Consider the following 12,862-nt stretch of genomic DNA (forward strand, 5'->3'; position numbering starts at 1 on the left):
TCGTTCTCTCATATTCTTCTCCTCCAACTTGCGTAATTTTTTTGTGGGTGGACATTGTGTAGTTTGCAAGCGCATAGTTCTCGAAAAACAAATAAATACAATTCGAGAAAAAAGGGATAGCGGAAACGAACGCAGCGCGCGCAAGCTTGTGCGGAAGGAAGAGTTTATATACATAAACGTTGAGAAACAATTTCGGGTGCGATCATACCAGCACTAATGCACCGGATCCCATCAGAACTCCGAAGTTAAACGTGCTTGGGCGAGAGTAGTACTAGGATGGGTGACCTCCTGGGAAGTCCTCGTGTTGCACCCCTCCCACCTTTTTTTTCCTCGATCGTCACTTCGTTCTCTCATATTCTTCTCCTCCTCCAACTTGCGTATTTTTTTTTGTGGGTGGACATTGTGTAGTTTGCAAGCGCATAGTTCTCGAAAAGACACGCGAAATAAATACAATTCGAGAAAAAAGGGATAGCGGAAACGAACGCAGCGCGCGTGCAAGCTTGTGCGGAAGGAAGAGTTTATATACATAAACGTTGAGAAACAATTTCGGGTGCGATCATACCAGCACTAATGCACCGGATCCCATCAGAACTCCGAAGTTAAACGTGCTTGGGCGAGAGTAGTACTAGGATGGGTGACCTCCTGGGAAGTCCTCGTGTTGCACCCCTCCCACCTTTTTTTTCCTCGATCGTCACTTCGTTCTCTCATATTCTTCTCCTCCTCCAACTTGCGTATTTTTTTTTGTGGGTGGACATTGTGTAGTTTGCAAGCGCATAGTTCTCGAAAAGACACGCGAAATAAATACAATTCGAGAAAAAAGGGATAGCGGAAACGAACGCAGCGCGCGTGCAAGCTTGTGCGGAAGGAAGAGTTTATATACATAAACGTTGAGAAACAATTTCGGGTGCGATCATACCAGCACTAATGCACCGGATCCCATCAGAACTCCGAAGTTAAACGTGCTTGGGCGAGAGTAGTACTAGGATGGGTGACCTCCTGGGAAGTCCTCGTGTTGCACCCCTCCCACCTTTTTTTTCCTCGATCGTCACTTCGTTCTCTCATATTCTTCTCCTCCTCCAACTTGCGTATTTTTTTTTGTGGGTGGACATTGTGTAGTTTGCAAGCGCATAGTTCTCGAAAAGACACGCGAAATAAATACAATTCGAGAAAAAAGGGATAGCGGAAACGAACGCAGCGCGCGTGCAAGCTTGTGCGGAAGGAAGAGTTTATATACATAAACGTTGAGAAACAATTTCGGGTGCGATCATACCAGCACTAATGCACCGGATCCCATCAGAACTCCGAAGTTAAACGTGCTTGGGCGAGAGTAGTACTAGGATGGGTGACCTCCTGGGAAGTCCTCGTGTTGCACCCCTCCCACCTTTTTTTTCCTCGATCGTCACTTCGTTCTCTCATATTCTTCTCCTCCTCCAACTTGCGTATTTTTTTTTGTGGGTGGACATTGTGTAGTTTGCAAGCGCATAGTTCTCGAAAAGACACGCGAAATAAATACAATTCGAGAAAAAAGGGATAGCGGAAACGAACGCAGCGCGCGTGCAAGCTTGTGCGGAAGGAAGAGTTTATATACATAAACGTTGAGAAACAATTTCGGGTGCGATCATACCAGCACTAATGCACCGGATCCCATCAGAACTCCGAAGTTAAACGTGCTTGGGCGAGAGTAGTACTAGGATGGGTGACCTCCTGGGAAGTCCTCGTGTTGCACCCCTCCCACCTTTTTTTTCCTCGATCGTCACTTCGTTCTCTCATATTCTTCTCCTCCTCCAACTTGCGTATTTTTTTTTGTGTGGGGACATTGTGTAGTTTGCAAGCGCATAGTTCTCGAAAAGACACGCGAAATAAATACAATTCGAGAAAAAAGGGATAGCGGAAACGAACGCAGCGCGCGTGCAAGCTTGTGCGGAAGGAAGAGTTTATATACATAAACGTTGAGAAACAATTTCGGGTGCGATCATACCAGCACTAATGCACCGGATCCCATCAGAACTCCGAAGTTAAACGTGCTTGGGCGAGAGTAGTACTAGGATGGGTGACCTCCTGGGAAGTCCTCGTGTTGCACCCCTCCCACCTTTTTTTTCCTCGATCGTCACTTCGTTCTCTCATATTCTTCTCCTCCTCCAACTTGCGTATTTTTTTTTGTGGGTGGACATTGTGTAGTTTGCAAGCGCATAGTTCTCGAAAAGACACGCGAAATAAATACAATTCGAGAAAAAAGGGATAGCGGAAACGAACGCAGCGCGCGTGCAAGCTTGTGCGGAAGGAAGAGTTTATATACATAAACGTTGAGAAACAATTTCGGGTGCGATCATACCAGCACTAATGCACCGGATCCCATCAGAACTCCGAAGTTAAACGTGCTTGGGCGAGGGTAGTACTAGGATGGGTGACCTCCTGGGAAGTCCTCGTGTTGCACCCCTCCCACCTTTTTTTTCCTCGATCGTCACTTCGTTCTCTCATATTCTTCTCCTCCTCCAACTTGCGTATTTTTTTCTTGTGGGCAAGACATTGTGTAGTTTGCAAGCGCATAGTTCTCGAAAAAGACACCGCGAAATAAATACAATTCGAGAAAAAATGGGATAGCGAAACGAACGCAGCGCGCGCGCAAGCTTGTGCGGAAGGAAGAGTTTATATACATAAACGTTGAGAAACAATTTCGGGTGCGATCATACCAGCACCAATGCACCGGATCCCATCAGAACTCCGAAGTTAAACGTGCTTGGGCGAGAGTAGTACTAGGATGGGTGACGTCCTGGGAAGAGTCCTCGTGTTGCACCCTCCCACCTTTTTTTTCCTCGATCGTCACTTCGTTCTCTCATATTCTTCTCCTCCTCCAACTTGCGTATTTTTTCTTTGTGGGCGGACATTGTGTAGTTTGCAAGCGCATAGTTCTCAGAAAAGACACGCGAAATAAATACAATTCGAGAAAAAAGGGATAGCGGAAACGAACGCAGCGCGCGTGCAAGCTTGTGCGGAAGGAAGAGTTTATATACATAAACGTTGAGAAACAATTTCGGGTGCGATCATACCAGCACCAATGCACCGGATCCCATCAGAACTCCGAAGTTAAACGTGCTTGGGCGAGAGTAGTACTAGGATGGGTGACCTCCTGGGAAGTCCTCGTGTTGCATCCCCTCCCACCTTTTTTTCCTCGATCGTCACTTCGTTCTCTCATATTCTTCTCCTCCTCCAACTTGCGTATTTTTTTTGTGGGCGGACATTGTGTAGTTTGCAAGCGCATAGTTCTCGAAAAGACACGCGAAATAAATACAATTCGAGAAAAAGGGATAGCGGAAACGAACGCAGCGCGCGTGCAAGCTTGTGCGGAAGGGAAGAGTTTATATACATAAACGTTGAGAAACAATTTCGGGTGCGATCATACCAGCACTAATGCACCGGATCCCATCAGAACTCCGAAGTTAAACGTGCTTGGGCGAGAGTAGTACTAGGATGGGTGACCTCCTGGGAAGTCCTCGTGTTGCACCCCTCCCACCTTTTTTTTCCTCGATCGTCACTTCGTTCTCTCATATTCTTCTCCTCCTCCAACTGCGTATTTTTTTTGTTGGGGGCCTTGTGTAGTTTGCAAGCGCATATTTCTCGAAAAGACACGCGAAAATAATACAATTCGAGGAAAAAAGGGATAGCGAACGACCAGCGCGCTGCAAGCTTGTGCGGAAGGAAGGTTTATATACATAAACGTTGAGAACAATTTCGGGTGCGATCATACAGCACTAATGCACCGGATCCATCAGAACTCCGAAGTTAAACGTGCTTGGTTTGGGCGAGAGTAGTACTAGGATGGTGCCTCCTGGGAAGTCTCTTGTGTTGCACCCCTCCCACCTTTTTTTCCTCGATCGTCACTTCGTTCTCTCATATTCTTCTCCTCCTCCAACTTGCGTATTTTTTTTTGTGGGCGGACATTGTGTATTTTGCAAGCGCATAGTTCTCGAAAGAGACACGCGAAATAAATACAATTCGAGAAAAAAGGGATAGCGGAAACGAACGCAGCGCGCGTGCAAGCTTGTGCGGAAGGGAAGAGCTTATATACATAAACGTTGAGAAACAATTTCGGGTGCGATCATACCAGAACTAATGCACCGAATCCCATCAGAACTCCGAAGTTAAACGTGCTTGGGCGAGGGTAGTACTCAGGATGGGTGACCTCCTGGGAAGACCTCGTGTTGCACCCCTCCCACCTTTTTTTTCCCTCGATCGTCACTTCGTTCTCTCATATTCTTCTCCTCCTCCAACTTGCGTATTTTTTCTTGTGGGCAGGACATTGTGGTAGTTTGCAAGCGCATAGTTCTCGAAAAAGACACGCGAAATAAATACAATTCGAGAAAAATGGGATAGCTGAAACGAACGCAGCGCGCATGCGCGCAAGCTTGTGCGGAAGGAAGAGTTTATATACATAACGTTGAGAAACAATTTCGGGTGCGATCATACCAGCACCAATGCACCGGATCCCATCAGAACTCCGAAGTTAAACGTGCTTGGGCGAGAGTAGTACTAGGATGGGTGACCTCCTGCGAAGTCCTCGTGTTGCACCCTCCCACCTTTTTTTTCCTCGATCGTCACTTCGTTCTCTCATATTCTTCTCCTCCTCCAACTTGCGTATTTTTCTTTGTGGGCGGACATTGTGTATTTTGCAAGCGCATAGTTCTCGAAAAGACACGCGAAATAAATACAATTCGAGAAAAAAGGGATAGCGGAAACGAACGCAGCGCGCGTGCAAGCTTGTGCGGAAGGAAGAGTTTATATACATAAACGTTGAGAAACAATTTCGGGTGCGATCATACCAGCACCTAATGCACCGGATCCCATCAGAACTCCGAAGTTAAACGTGCTTGGGCGAGAGTAGTACTAGGATGGGTGACCTCCTGGGAAGTCCTCGTGTTGCACCCCTCCCACCTTTTTTTCCTCGATCGTCACTTCGTTCTCTCATATTCTTCTCCTCCTCCAACTTGCGTATTTTTTTTTGTGGGCGGACATTGTGTATTTTGCAAGCGCATAGTTCTCGAAAAGACACGCGAAATAAATACAATTCGAGAAAAAAGGGATAGCGGAAACGAACGCAGCGCGCGTGCAAGCTTGTGCGGAAGGAAGAGCTTATATACATAAACGTTGAGAAACAATTTCGGGTGCGATCATACCAGCACTAATGCACCGGATCCCATCAGAACTCCGAAGTTAAACGTGCTTGGGCGAGAGTAGTACTAGGATGGGTGACCTCCTGGGAAGTCCTCGTGTTGCACCCCTCCCACCTTTTTTTTCCTCGATCGTCACTTCGTTCTCTCATATTCTTCTCCTCCTCCAACTTGCGTATTTTTTTTTGTGGGCAGGACATTGTGTAGTTTGCAAGCGCATAGTTCTCGAAAAAGACACGCGAAATAAATACAATTCGAGAAAAATGGGATAGCGGAAACGAACGCAGCGCGCGGCGCAAGCTTGTGCGGAAGGAAGAGTTTATATACATAAACGTTGAGAAACAATTTCGGGTGCGATCATACCAGCACCAATGCACCGGATCCCATCAGAACTCCGAAGTTAAACGTGCTTGGGCGGAGAGTAGTACTAGGATGGGTGACCTCCTGCGAAGTCCTCGTGTTGCACCCCTCCCACCTTTTTTTTCCTCGATCGTCACTTCGTTCTCTCATATTCTTCTCCTCCTCCAACTTGCGTATTTTTTCTTTGTGGGTGGACATTGTGTAGTTTGCAAGCGCATAGTTCTCGAAAAGACACGCGAAATAAATACAATTCGAGAAAAAAGGGATAGCGGAAACGAACGCAGCGCGCGTGCAAGCTTGTGCGGAAGGGAGAGTTTATATACATAAACGTTGAGAAACAATTTCGGGTGCGATCATACCAGCACTAATGCACCGGATCCCATCAGAACTCCGAAGTTAAACGTGCTTGGGCGAGAGTAGTACTAGGATGGGTGACCTCTTGGGAAGTCCTCGTGTTGCACCCCTCCCACCTTTTTTTTCCTCGATCGTCACTTCGTTCTCTCATATTCTTCTCCTCCTCCAACTTGCGTATTTTTTTTTGTGGGTGGACATTGTGTAGTTTGCAAGCGCATAGTTCTCGAAAAGACACGCGAAATAAATACAATTCGAGAAAAAAGGGATAGCGGAAACGAACGCAGCGCGCGTGCAAGCTTGTGCGGAAGGAAGAGTTTATATACATAAACGTTGAGAAACAATTTCGGGTGCGATCATACCAGCACCTAATGCACCGGATCCCATCAGAACTCCGAAGTTAAACGTGCTTGGGCGAGAGTAGTACTAGGATGGGTGACCTCCTGGGAAGTCCTCGTGTTGCACCCCTCCCACCTTTTTTTTCCTCGATCGTCACTTCGTTCTCTCATATTCTTCTCCTCCTCCAACTTGCGTATTTTTTTTTTGTGGGCGGACATTGTGTATTTTGCAAGCGCATAGTTCTCGAAAAGACACGCGAAATAAATACAATTCGAGAAAAAAGGGATAGCGGAAACGAACGCAGCGCGCGTGCAAGCTTGTGCGGAAGGAAGAGCTTATATACATAAACGTTGAGAAACAATTTCGGGTGCGATCATACCAGAACTAATGCACCGAATCCCATCAGAACTCCGAAGTTAAACGTGCTTGGGCGAGGGTAGTACTAGGATGGGTGACCTCCTGGAAGTCCTCGTGTTGCACCCCTCCCACCTTTTTTTTCCTCGATCGTCACTTCGTTCTCTCATATTCTTCTCCTCCTCCAACTTGCGTATTTTTTCTTGTGGGCAGACATTGTGTAGTTTGCAAGCGCATAGTTCTCGAGAAAGACACGCGAAATAAATACAATTCGAGAAAAATGGGATAGCTGAAACGAACGCAGCGCGCGCGCAAGCTTGTGCGGAAGGAAGAGTTTATATACATAAACGTTGAGAAACAATTTCGGGTGCGATCATACCAGCACCAATGCACCGGATCCCATCAGAACTCCGAAGTTAAACGTGCTTGGGCGAGAGTAGTACTAGGATGGGTGACCTCCTGCGAAGTCCTCGTGTTGCACCCCTCCCACCTTTTTTTTCCTCGATCGTCACTTCGTTCTCTCATATTCTTCTCCTCCTCCAACTTGCGTATTTTTCTTTGTGGGTGGACATTGTGTAGTTTGCAAACGCATAGTTCTCGAAAAGACACGCGAAATAAATACAATTCGAGAAAAAAGGGATAGCGGAAACGAACGCAGCGCGCGTGCAAGCTTGTGCGGAAGGGAGAGTTTATATACATAAACGTTGAGAAAACAATTTCGGGTGCGATCATACCAGCACTAATGCACCGGATCCCATCAGAACTCCGAAGTTAAACGTGCTTGGGCGAGAGTAGTACTAGGATGGGTGACCGCTTGGGAAGTCCTCGTGTTGCACCCCTCCCACCTTTTTTTTCCTCGATCGTCACTTCGTTCTCTCATATTCTTCTCCTCCTCCAACTTGCGTATTTTTTTTTGTGGGCGGACATTGTGTAGTTTGCAAGCGCATAGTTCTCAAAAAGACACGCGAAATAAATACAATTCGAGAAAAAAGGGATAGCGGAAACGAACGCAGCGCGCGTGCAAGCTTGTGCGGAAGGAAGAGTTTATATACATAAACGTTGAGAAACAATTTCGGGTGCGATCATACCAGCACCAATGCACCGGATCCCATCAGAACTCCGAAGTTAAACGTGCTTGGGCGAGAGTAGTACTAGGATGGGTGACCTCCTGGGAAGTCCTCGTGTTGCACCCCTCCCACCTTTTTTTCCTCGATCGTCACTTCGTTCTCTCATATTCTTCTCCTCCTCCAACTTGCGTATTTTTTTTTGTGGGCGGACATTGTGTATTTTGCAAGCGCATAGTTCTCGAAAAGACACGCGAAATAAATACAATTCGAGAAAAAAGGGATAGCGGAAACGAACGCAGCGCGCGTGCAAGCTTGTGCGGAAGGAAGAGCTTATATACATAAACGTTGAGAAACAATTTCGGGTGCGATCATACCAGAACTAATGCACCGAATCCCATCAGAACTCCGAAGTTAAACGTGCTTGGGCGAGGGTAGTACCAGGATGGGTGACCTCCTGGGAAGTCCTCGTGTTGCACCCCTCCCACCTTTTTTTTCCTCGATCGTCACTTCGTTCTCTCATATTCTTCTCCTCCTCCAACTTGCGTATTTTTTCTTGTGGGCAGACATTGTGTAGTTTGCAAGCGCATAGTTCTCAAAAAGACACGCGAAATAAATACAATTCGAGAAAAAAGGGATAGCGGAAACGAACGCAGCGCGCGTGCAAGCTTGTGCGGAAGGAAGAGTTTATATACATAAACGTTGAGAAACAATTTCGGGTGCGATCATACCAGCACTAATGCACCGATCCCATCAGAACTCCGAAGTTAAACGTGCTTGGGCGAGAGTAGTACCAGGATGGGTGACCTCCTGGGAAGTCCTCGTGTTGCACCCCTCCCACCTTTTTTTTTCCTCGATCGTCACTTCGTTCTCTCATATTCTTCTCCTCCTCCAACTTACGTATTTTTTTTTGTGGGCAGGACATTGTGTAGTTTGCAAGCGCATAGTTCTCAAAAAGACACGCGAAATAAATACAATTCGAGAAAAAAGGGATAGCGGAAAACGAACGCAGCGCGCGTGCAAGCTTGTGCGGAAGGAAGAGTTTATATACATAAACGTTGAGAAACAATTTCGGGTGCGATCATACCAGAACTAATGCACCGAATCCCATCAGAACTCCGAAGTTAAACGTGCTTGGGCGAGAGGTAGTACCAGGATGGGTGACCTCCTGGGAAGTCCTCGTGTTGCACCCCTCCCACCTTTTTTTTCCTCGATCGTCACTTCGTTCTCTCATATTCTTCTCCTCCTCCAACTTGCGTATTTTTTTCTTGTGGGCAGACATTGTGTAGTTTGCAAGCGCATAGTTCTCGAAAAAGACACGCGAAATAAATACAATTCGAGAAAAATGGGATAGCTGAAACGAAAGCAGCGCGCGCGCAAGCTTGTGCGGAAGGAAGAGTTTATATACATAAACGTTGAGAAACAATTTCGGGTGCGATCATACCAGCACCAATGCACCGGATCCCATCAGAACTCCGAAGTTAAACGTGCTTGGGCGAGAGTAGTACTAGGATGGGTGACCTCCTGCGAAATCCTCGTGTTGCACCCCTCCCACCTTTTTTTTCCTCGATCGTCACTTCGTTCTCTCATATTCTTCTCCTCCTCCAACTTGCGTATTTTTCTTTGTGGGTGGACATTGTGTAGTTTGCAAGCGCATAGTTCTCGAAAAGACACGCGAAATAAATACAATTCGAGAAAAAAGGGATAGCGGAAACGAACGCAGCGCGCGTGCAAGCTTGTGCGGAAGGGAGAGTTTATATACATAAACGTTGAGAAACAATTTCGGGTGCGATCATACCAGCACTAATGCACCGGATCCCATCAGAACTCCGAAGTTAAACGTGGTTGGGCGAGAGTAGTACTAGGATGGGTGACCGCTTGGGAAGTCCTCGTGTTGCACCCCTCCCACCTTTTTTTTCCTCGATCGTCACTTCGTTCTCTCATATTCTTCTCCTCCTCCAACTTGCGTATTTTTTTTTGTGGGCGGACATTGTGTAGTTTGCAAGCGCATAGTTCTCAAAAAGACACGCGAAATAAATACAATTCGAGAAAAAAGGGATAGCGGAAACGAACGCAGCGCGCGTGCAAGCTTGTGCGGAAGGAAGAGTTTATATACATAAACGTTGAGAAACAATTTCGGGTGCGATCATACCAGCACCAATGCACCGGATCCCATCAGAACTCCGAAGTTAAACGTGCTTGGGCGAGAGTAGTACTAGGATGGGTGACCTCCTGGGAAGTCCTCGTGTTGCACCCCTCCCACCTTTTTTTTCCTCGATCGTCACTTCGTTCTCTCATATTCTTCTCCTCCTCCAACTTGCGTATTTTTTTTTGTGGGTCGGACATTGTGTAGTTTGCAAGCGCATAGTTCTCGAAAAGACACGCGAAATAAATACAATTCGAGAAAAAAGGGATAGCGGAAACGAACGCAGCGCACGTGCAAGCTTGTGCGGAAGGAAGAGCTTTATATACATAAACGTTGAGAAACAATTTCGGGTGCGATCATACCAGAACTAATGCACCGGAATCCCATCAGAACTCCGAAGTTAAACGTGCTTGGGCGAGAGTAGTACCTAGGATGGGTGACCTCCTGGGAAGTCCTCGTGTTGCACCCCTCCCACCTTTTTTTTCCTCGATCGTCACTTCGTTCTCTCATATTCTTCTCCTCCTCCAACTTGCGTATTTTTTCTTGTGGGCAGACATTGTGTAGTTTGCAAGCGCATAGTTCTCGAAAAAGACACGCGAAATAAATACAATTCGAGAAAAATGGGATAGCTGAAACGAACGCAGCGCGCGCGCAAGCTTGTGCGGAAGGAAGAGTTTATATACATAAACGTTGAGAAACAATTTCGGGTGCTGATCATACCAGCACCAATGCACCGGATCCCATCAGAACTCCGAAGTTAAACGTGCTTGGGCGAGAGTAGTACTAGGATGGGTGACCTCCTGCGAAGTCCTCGTGTTGCACCCCTCCCACCTTTTTTTTCCTCGATCGTCACTTCGTTCTCTCATATTCTTCTCCTCCTCCAACTTGCGTATTTTTCTTTGTGGGTGGACATTGTGTAGTTTGCAAGCGCATAGTTCTCGAAAAGACACGCGAAATAAATACAATTCGAGAAAAAAGGGATAGCGGAAACGAACGCAGCGCGCGTGCAAGCTTGTGCGGAAGGAGAGTTTATATACATAAACGTTGAGAAACAATTTCGGGTGCGATCATACCAGCACTAATGCACCGGATCCCATCAGAACTCCGAAGTTAAACGTGCTTGGGCGAGAGTAGTACTAGGATGGGTGACCGCTTGGGAAGTCCTCGTGTTGCACCCCTCCCACCTTTTTTTTCCTCGATCGTCACTTCGTTCTCTCATATTCTTCTCCTCCTCCAACTTGCGTATTTTTTTTTGTGGGCGGACATTGTGTAGTTTGCAAGCGCATAGTTCTCGAAAAAGACACGCGAAATAAATACAATTCGAGAAAAAAGGGATAGCGGAAACGAACGCAGCGCGCGTGCAAGCTTGTGCGGAAGGAAGAGTTTATATACATAAACGTTGAGAAACAATTTCGGGTGCGATCATACCAGCACCAATGCACCGGATCCCATCAGAACTCCGAAGTTAAACGTGCTTGGGCGAGAGTAGTACTAGGATGGGTGACCTCCTGGGAAGTCCTCGTGTTGCACCCCTCCCACCTTTTTTTCCTCGATCGTCACTTCGTTCTCTCATATTCTTCTCCTCCTCCAACTTGCGTATTTTTTTTTGTGGGTGGACATTGTGTAGTTTGCAAGCGCATAGTTCTCGAAAAGACACGCGAAATAAATACAATTCGAGAAAAAAGGGATAGCGGAAACGAACGCAGCGCGCGTGCAAGCTTGTGCGGAAGGAAGAGTTTATATACATAAACGTTGAGAAACAATTTCGGGTGCGATCATACCAGAACTAATGCACCGAATCCCATCAGAACTCCGAAGTTAAACGTGCTTGGGCGAGGGTAGTACTAGGATGGGTGACCTCCTGGGAAGTCCTCGTGTTGCACCCCTCCCACCTTTTTTTTCCTCGATCGTCACTTCGTTCTCTCATATTCTTCTCCTCCTCCAACTTGCGTATTTTTTCTTGTGGGCAGACATTGTGTAGTTTGCAAGCGCATAGTTCTCGAAAAAGACACGCGAAATAAATACAATTCGAGAAAAAAGGGATAGCGGAAACGAACGCAGCGCGCGTGCAAGCTTGTGCGGAAGGAAGAGTTTATATACATAAACGTTGAGAAACAATTTCGGGTGCGATCATACCAGCACCAATGCACCGGATCCCATCAGAACTCCGAAGTTAAACGTGCTTGGGCGAGAGTAGTACTAGGATGGGTGACCTCCTGCGAAGTCCTCGTGTTGCACCCCTCCCACCTTTTTTTTCCTCGATCGTCACTTCGTTCTCTCATATTCTTCTCCTCCTCCAACTTGCGTATTTTTTTTTGTGGGCGGACATTGTGTAGTTTGCAAGCGCATAGTTCTCGAAAAGACACGCGAAATAAATACAATTCGAGAAAAAAGGGATAGCGGAAACGAACGCAGCGCGCGTGCAAGCTTGTGCGGAAGGAAGAGTTTATATACATAAACGTTGAGAAACAATTTCGGGTGCGATCATACCAGAACTAATGCACCGAATCCCATCAGAACTCCGAAGTTAAACGTGCTTGGGCGAGGGTAGTACTAGGATGGGTGACCTCCTGGGAAGTCCTCGTGTTGCACCCCTCCCACCTTTTTTTTCCTCGATCGTCACTTCGTTCTCTCATATTCTTCTCCTCCTCCAACTTGCGTATTTTTTCTTGTGGGCAGACATTGTGTAGTTTGCAAGCGCATAGTTCTCGAAAAAGACACGCGAAATAAATACAATTCGAGAAAAATGGGATAGCGGAAACGAACGCAGCGCGCGCGCAAGCTTGTGCGGAAGGAAGAGTTTATATACATAAACGTTAAGAAACAATTTCGGGTGCGATCATACCAGCACCAATGCACCGGATCCCATCAGAACTCCGAAGTTAAACGTGCTTGGGCGAGAGTAGTACTAGGATGGGTGACCTCCTGCGAAGTCCTCGTGTTGCACCCCTCCCACCTTTTTTTTCCTCGATCGTCACTTCGTTCTCTCATATTCTTCTCCTCCTCCAACTTGCGTATTTTTCTTTGTGGGTGGACATTGTGTAGTTTGCAAGCGCATAGTTCTCGAAAAGACACGCGAAATA

At 46.8% G+C, this 12,862-nt stretch overlaps 35 non-coding genes and 1 pseudogene across 35 annotated transcripts; all 36 read left to right on the plus strand.

The window, feature by feature from the left end:
• The first annotated feature begins 194 nt into the window (after nucleotides 1-194).
• Nucleotides 195-313, plus strand: LOC119994167. The gene has a single exon (XR_005466830.1). It is a non-coding gene; the product is annotated as a 5S ribosomal RNA (ribosomal RNA).
• A 235-nt stretch (nucleotides 314-548) lies between these two features.
• LOC119994178 lies at nucleotides 549-667 on the plus strand. The gene has a single exon (XR_005466841.1). It is a non-coding gene; the product is annotated as a 5S ribosomal RNA (ribosomal RNA).
• Nucleotides 668-902: 235 nt separating this feature from the next.
• Nucleotides 903-1,021, plus strand: LOC119994096. Its single transcript, XR_005466763.1, has one exon. It is a non-coding gene; the product is annotated as a 5S ribosomal RNA (ribosomal RNA).
• Nucleotides 1,022-1,256: 235 nt separating this feature from the next.
• Nucleotides 1,257-1,375, plus strand: LOC119994107. Its single transcript, XR_005466774.1, has one exon. It is a non-coding gene; the product is annotated as a 5S ribosomal RNA (ribosomal RNA).
• Nucleotides 1,376-1,610: 235 nt separating this feature from the next.
• Nucleotides 1,611-1,729, plus strand: LOC119994118. The gene has a single exon (XR_005466785.1). It is a non-coding gene; the product is annotated as a 5S ribosomal RNA (ribosomal RNA).
• A 235-nt stretch (nucleotides 1,730-1,964) lies between these two features.
• On the plus strand, nucleotides 1,965-2,083 carry LOC119994130. Its single transcript, XR_005466797.1, has one exon. It is a non-coding gene; the product is annotated as a 5S ribosomal RNA (ribosomal RNA).
• Nucleotides 2,084-2,318: 235 nt separating this feature from the next.
• Nucleotides 2,319-2,437, plus strand: LOC119994090. Its single transcript, XR_005466757.1, has one exon. It is a non-coding gene; the product is annotated as a 5S ribosomal RNA (ribosomal RNA).
• A 239-nt stretch (nucleotides 2,438-2,676) lies between these two features.
• LOC119994122 lies at nucleotides 2,677-2,797 on the plus strand. Its single transcript, XR_005466788.1, has one exon. It is a non-coding gene; the product is annotated as a 5S ribosomal RNA (ribosomal RNA).
• A 236-nt stretch (nucleotides 2,798-3,033) lies between these two features.
• LOC119994160 lies at nucleotides 3,034-3,152 on the plus strand. The gene has a single exon (XR_005466823.1). It is a non-coding gene; the product is annotated as a 5S ribosomal RNA (ribosomal RNA).
• Nucleotides 3,153-3,386: 234 nt separating this feature from the next.
• LOC119994138 lies at nucleotides 3,387-3,505 on the plus strand. The gene has a single exon (XR_005466802.1). It is a non-coding gene; the product is annotated as a 5S ribosomal RNA (ribosomal RNA).
• Nucleotides 3,506-3,731: 226 nt separating this feature from the next.
• LOC119994137 lies at nucleotides 3,732-3,852 on the plus strand (annotated as a pseudogene).
• A 236-nt stretch (nucleotides 3,853-4,088) lies between these two features.
• LOC119994126 lies at nucleotides 4,089-4,208 on the plus strand. Its single transcript, XR_005466792.1, has one exon. It is a non-coding gene; the product is annotated as a 5S ribosomal RNA (ribosomal RNA).
• Nucleotides 4,209-4,450: 242 nt separating this feature from the next.
• On the plus strand, nucleotides 4,451-4,569 carry LOC119994168. Its single transcript, XR_005466831.1, has one exon. It is a non-coding gene; the product is annotated as a 5S ribosomal RNA (ribosomal RNA).
• Nucleotides 4,570-4,803: 234 nt separating this feature from the next.
• Nucleotides 4,804-4,923, plus strand: LOC119994173. Its single transcript, XR_005466836.1, has one exon. It is a non-coding gene; the product is annotated as a 5S ribosomal RNA (ribosomal RNA).
• Nucleotides 4,924-5,157: 234 nt separating this feature from the next.
• On the plus strand, nucleotides 5,158-5,276 carry LOC119994139. The gene has a single exon (XR_005466803.1). It is a non-coding gene; the product is annotated as a 5S ribosomal RNA (ribosomal RNA).
• A 238-nt stretch (nucleotides 5,277-5,514) lies between these two features.
• LOC119994111 lies at nucleotides 5,515-5,634 on the plus strand. Its single transcript, XR_005466778.1, has one exon. It is a non-coding gene; the product is annotated as a 5S ribosomal RNA (ribosomal RNA).
• A 236-nt stretch (nucleotides 5,635-5,870) lies between these two features.
• Nucleotides 5,871-5,989, plus strand: LOC119994145. Its single transcript, XR_005466809.1, has one exon. It is a non-coding gene; the product is annotated as a 5S ribosomal RNA (ribosomal RNA).
• A 235-nt stretch (nucleotides 5,990-6,224) lies between these two features.
• LOC119994174 lies at nucleotides 6,225-6,344 on the plus strand. Its single transcript, XR_005466837.1, has one exon. It is a non-coding gene; the product is annotated as a 5S ribosomal RNA (ribosomal RNA).
• A 236-nt stretch (nucleotides 6,345-6,580) lies between these two features.
• Nucleotides 6,581-6,698, plus strand: LOC119994123. The gene has a single exon (XR_005466789.1). It is a non-coding gene; the product is annotated as a 5S ribosomal RNA (ribosomal RNA).
• Nucleotides 6,699-6,934: 236 nt separating this feature from the next.
• Nucleotides 6,935-7,053, plus strand: LOC119994163. The gene has a single exon (XR_005466826.1). It is a non-coding gene; the product is annotated as a 5S ribosomal RNA (ribosomal RNA).
• Nucleotides 7,054-7,289: 236 nt separating this feature from the next.
• LOC119994149 lies at nucleotides 7,290-7,408 on the plus strand. The gene has a single exon (XR_005466812.1). It is a non-coding gene; the product is annotated as a 5S ribosomal RNA (ribosomal RNA).
• A 235-nt stretch (nucleotides 7,409-7,643) lies between these two features.
• On the plus strand, nucleotides 7,644-7,762 carry LOC119994151. The gene has a single exon (XR_005466814.1). It is a non-coding gene; the product is annotated as a 5S ribosomal RNA (ribosomal RNA).
• Nucleotides 7,763-7,996: 234 nt separating this feature from the next.
• Nucleotides 7,997-8,115, plus strand: LOC119994102. The gene has a single exon (XR_005466769.1). It is a non-coding gene; the product is annotated as a 5S ribosomal RNA (ribosomal RNA).
• A 235-nt stretch (nucleotides 8,116-8,350) lies between these two features.
• On the plus strand, nucleotides 8,351-8,468 carry LOC119994113. The gene has a single exon (XR_005466780.1). It is a non-coding gene; the product is annotated as a 5S ribosomal RNA (ribosomal RNA).
• Nucleotides 8,469-8,706: 238 nt separating this feature from the next.
• LOC119994127 lies at nucleotides 8,707-8,826 on the plus strand. The gene has a single exon (XR_005466794.1). It is a non-coding gene; the product is annotated as a 5S ribosomal RNA (ribosomal RNA).
• A 237-nt stretch (nucleotides 8,827-9,063) lies between these two features.
• Nucleotides 9,064-9,182, plus strand: LOC119994169. Its single transcript, XR_005466832.1, has one exon. It is a non-coding gene; the product is annotated as a 5S ribosomal RNA (ribosomal RNA).
• A 235-nt stretch (nucleotides 9,183-9,417) lies between these two features.
• LOC119994093 lies at nucleotides 9,418-9,536 on the plus strand. Its single transcript, XR_005466760.1, has one exon. It is a non-coding gene; the product is annotated as a 5S ribosomal RNA (ribosomal RNA).
• A 235-nt stretch (nucleotides 9,537-9,771) lies between these two features.
• On the plus strand, nucleotides 9,772-9,890 carry LOC119994152. Its single transcript, XR_005466815.1, has one exon. It is a non-coding gene; the product is annotated as a 5S ribosomal RNA (ribosomal RNA).
• A 237-nt stretch (nucleotides 9,891-10,127) lies between these two features.
• On the plus strand, nucleotides 10,128-10,248 carry LOC119994128. Its single transcript, XR_005466795.1, has one exon. It is a non-coding gene; the product is annotated as a 5S ribosomal RNA (ribosomal RNA).
• A 236-nt stretch (nucleotides 10,249-10,484) lies between these two features.
• Nucleotides 10,485-10,604, plus strand: LOC119994105. The gene has a single exon (XR_005466772.1). It is a non-coding gene; the product is annotated as a 5S ribosomal RNA (ribosomal RNA).
• Nucleotides 10,605-10,838: 234 nt separating this feature from the next.
• On the plus strand, nucleotides 10,839-10,957 carry LOC119994150. The gene has a single exon (XR_005466813.1). It is a non-coding gene; the product is annotated as a 5S ribosomal RNA (ribosomal RNA).
• A 236-nt stretch (nucleotides 10,958-11,193) lies between these two features.
• Nucleotides 11,194-11,312, plus strand: LOC119994153. The gene has a single exon (XR_005466816.1). It is a non-coding gene; the product is annotated as a 5S ribosomal RNA (ribosomal RNA).
• Nucleotides 11,313-11,546: 234 nt separating this feature from the next.
• Nucleotides 11,547-11,665, plus strand: LOC119994099. Its single transcript, XR_005466766.1, has one exon. It is a non-coding gene; the product is annotated as a 5S ribosomal RNA (ribosomal RNA).
• A 236-nt stretch (nucleotides 11,666-11,901) lies between these two features.
• On the plus strand, nucleotides 11,902-12,020 carry LOC119994164. The gene has a single exon (XR_005466827.1). It is a non-coding gene; the product is annotated as a 5S ribosomal RNA (ribosomal RNA).
• Nucleotides 12,021-12,255: 235 nt separating this feature from the next.
• Nucleotides 12,256-12,374, plus strand: LOC119994100. Its single transcript, XR_005466767.1, has one exon. It is a non-coding gene; the product is annotated as a 5S ribosomal RNA (ribosomal RNA).
• A 236-nt stretch (nucleotides 12,375-12,610) lies between these two features.
• On the plus strand, nucleotides 12,611-12,729 carry LOC119994165. Its single transcript, XR_005466828.1, has one exon. It is a non-coding gene; the product is annotated as a 5S ribosomal RNA (ribosomal RNA).
• Nucleotides 12,730-12,862: the final 133 nt, after the last annotated feature.

This window comes from Tripterygium wilfordii, unplaced genomic scaffold (assembly GCF_013401445.1).
Source record: "Tripterygium wilfordii isolate XIE 37 unplaced genomic scaffold, ASM1340144v1 ctg16, whole genome shotgun sequence".
Classification (NCBI taxonomy): domain Eukaryota; kingdom Viridiplantae; phylum Streptophyta; class Magnoliopsida; order Celastrales; family Celastraceae; genus Tripterygium; species Tripterygium wilfordii.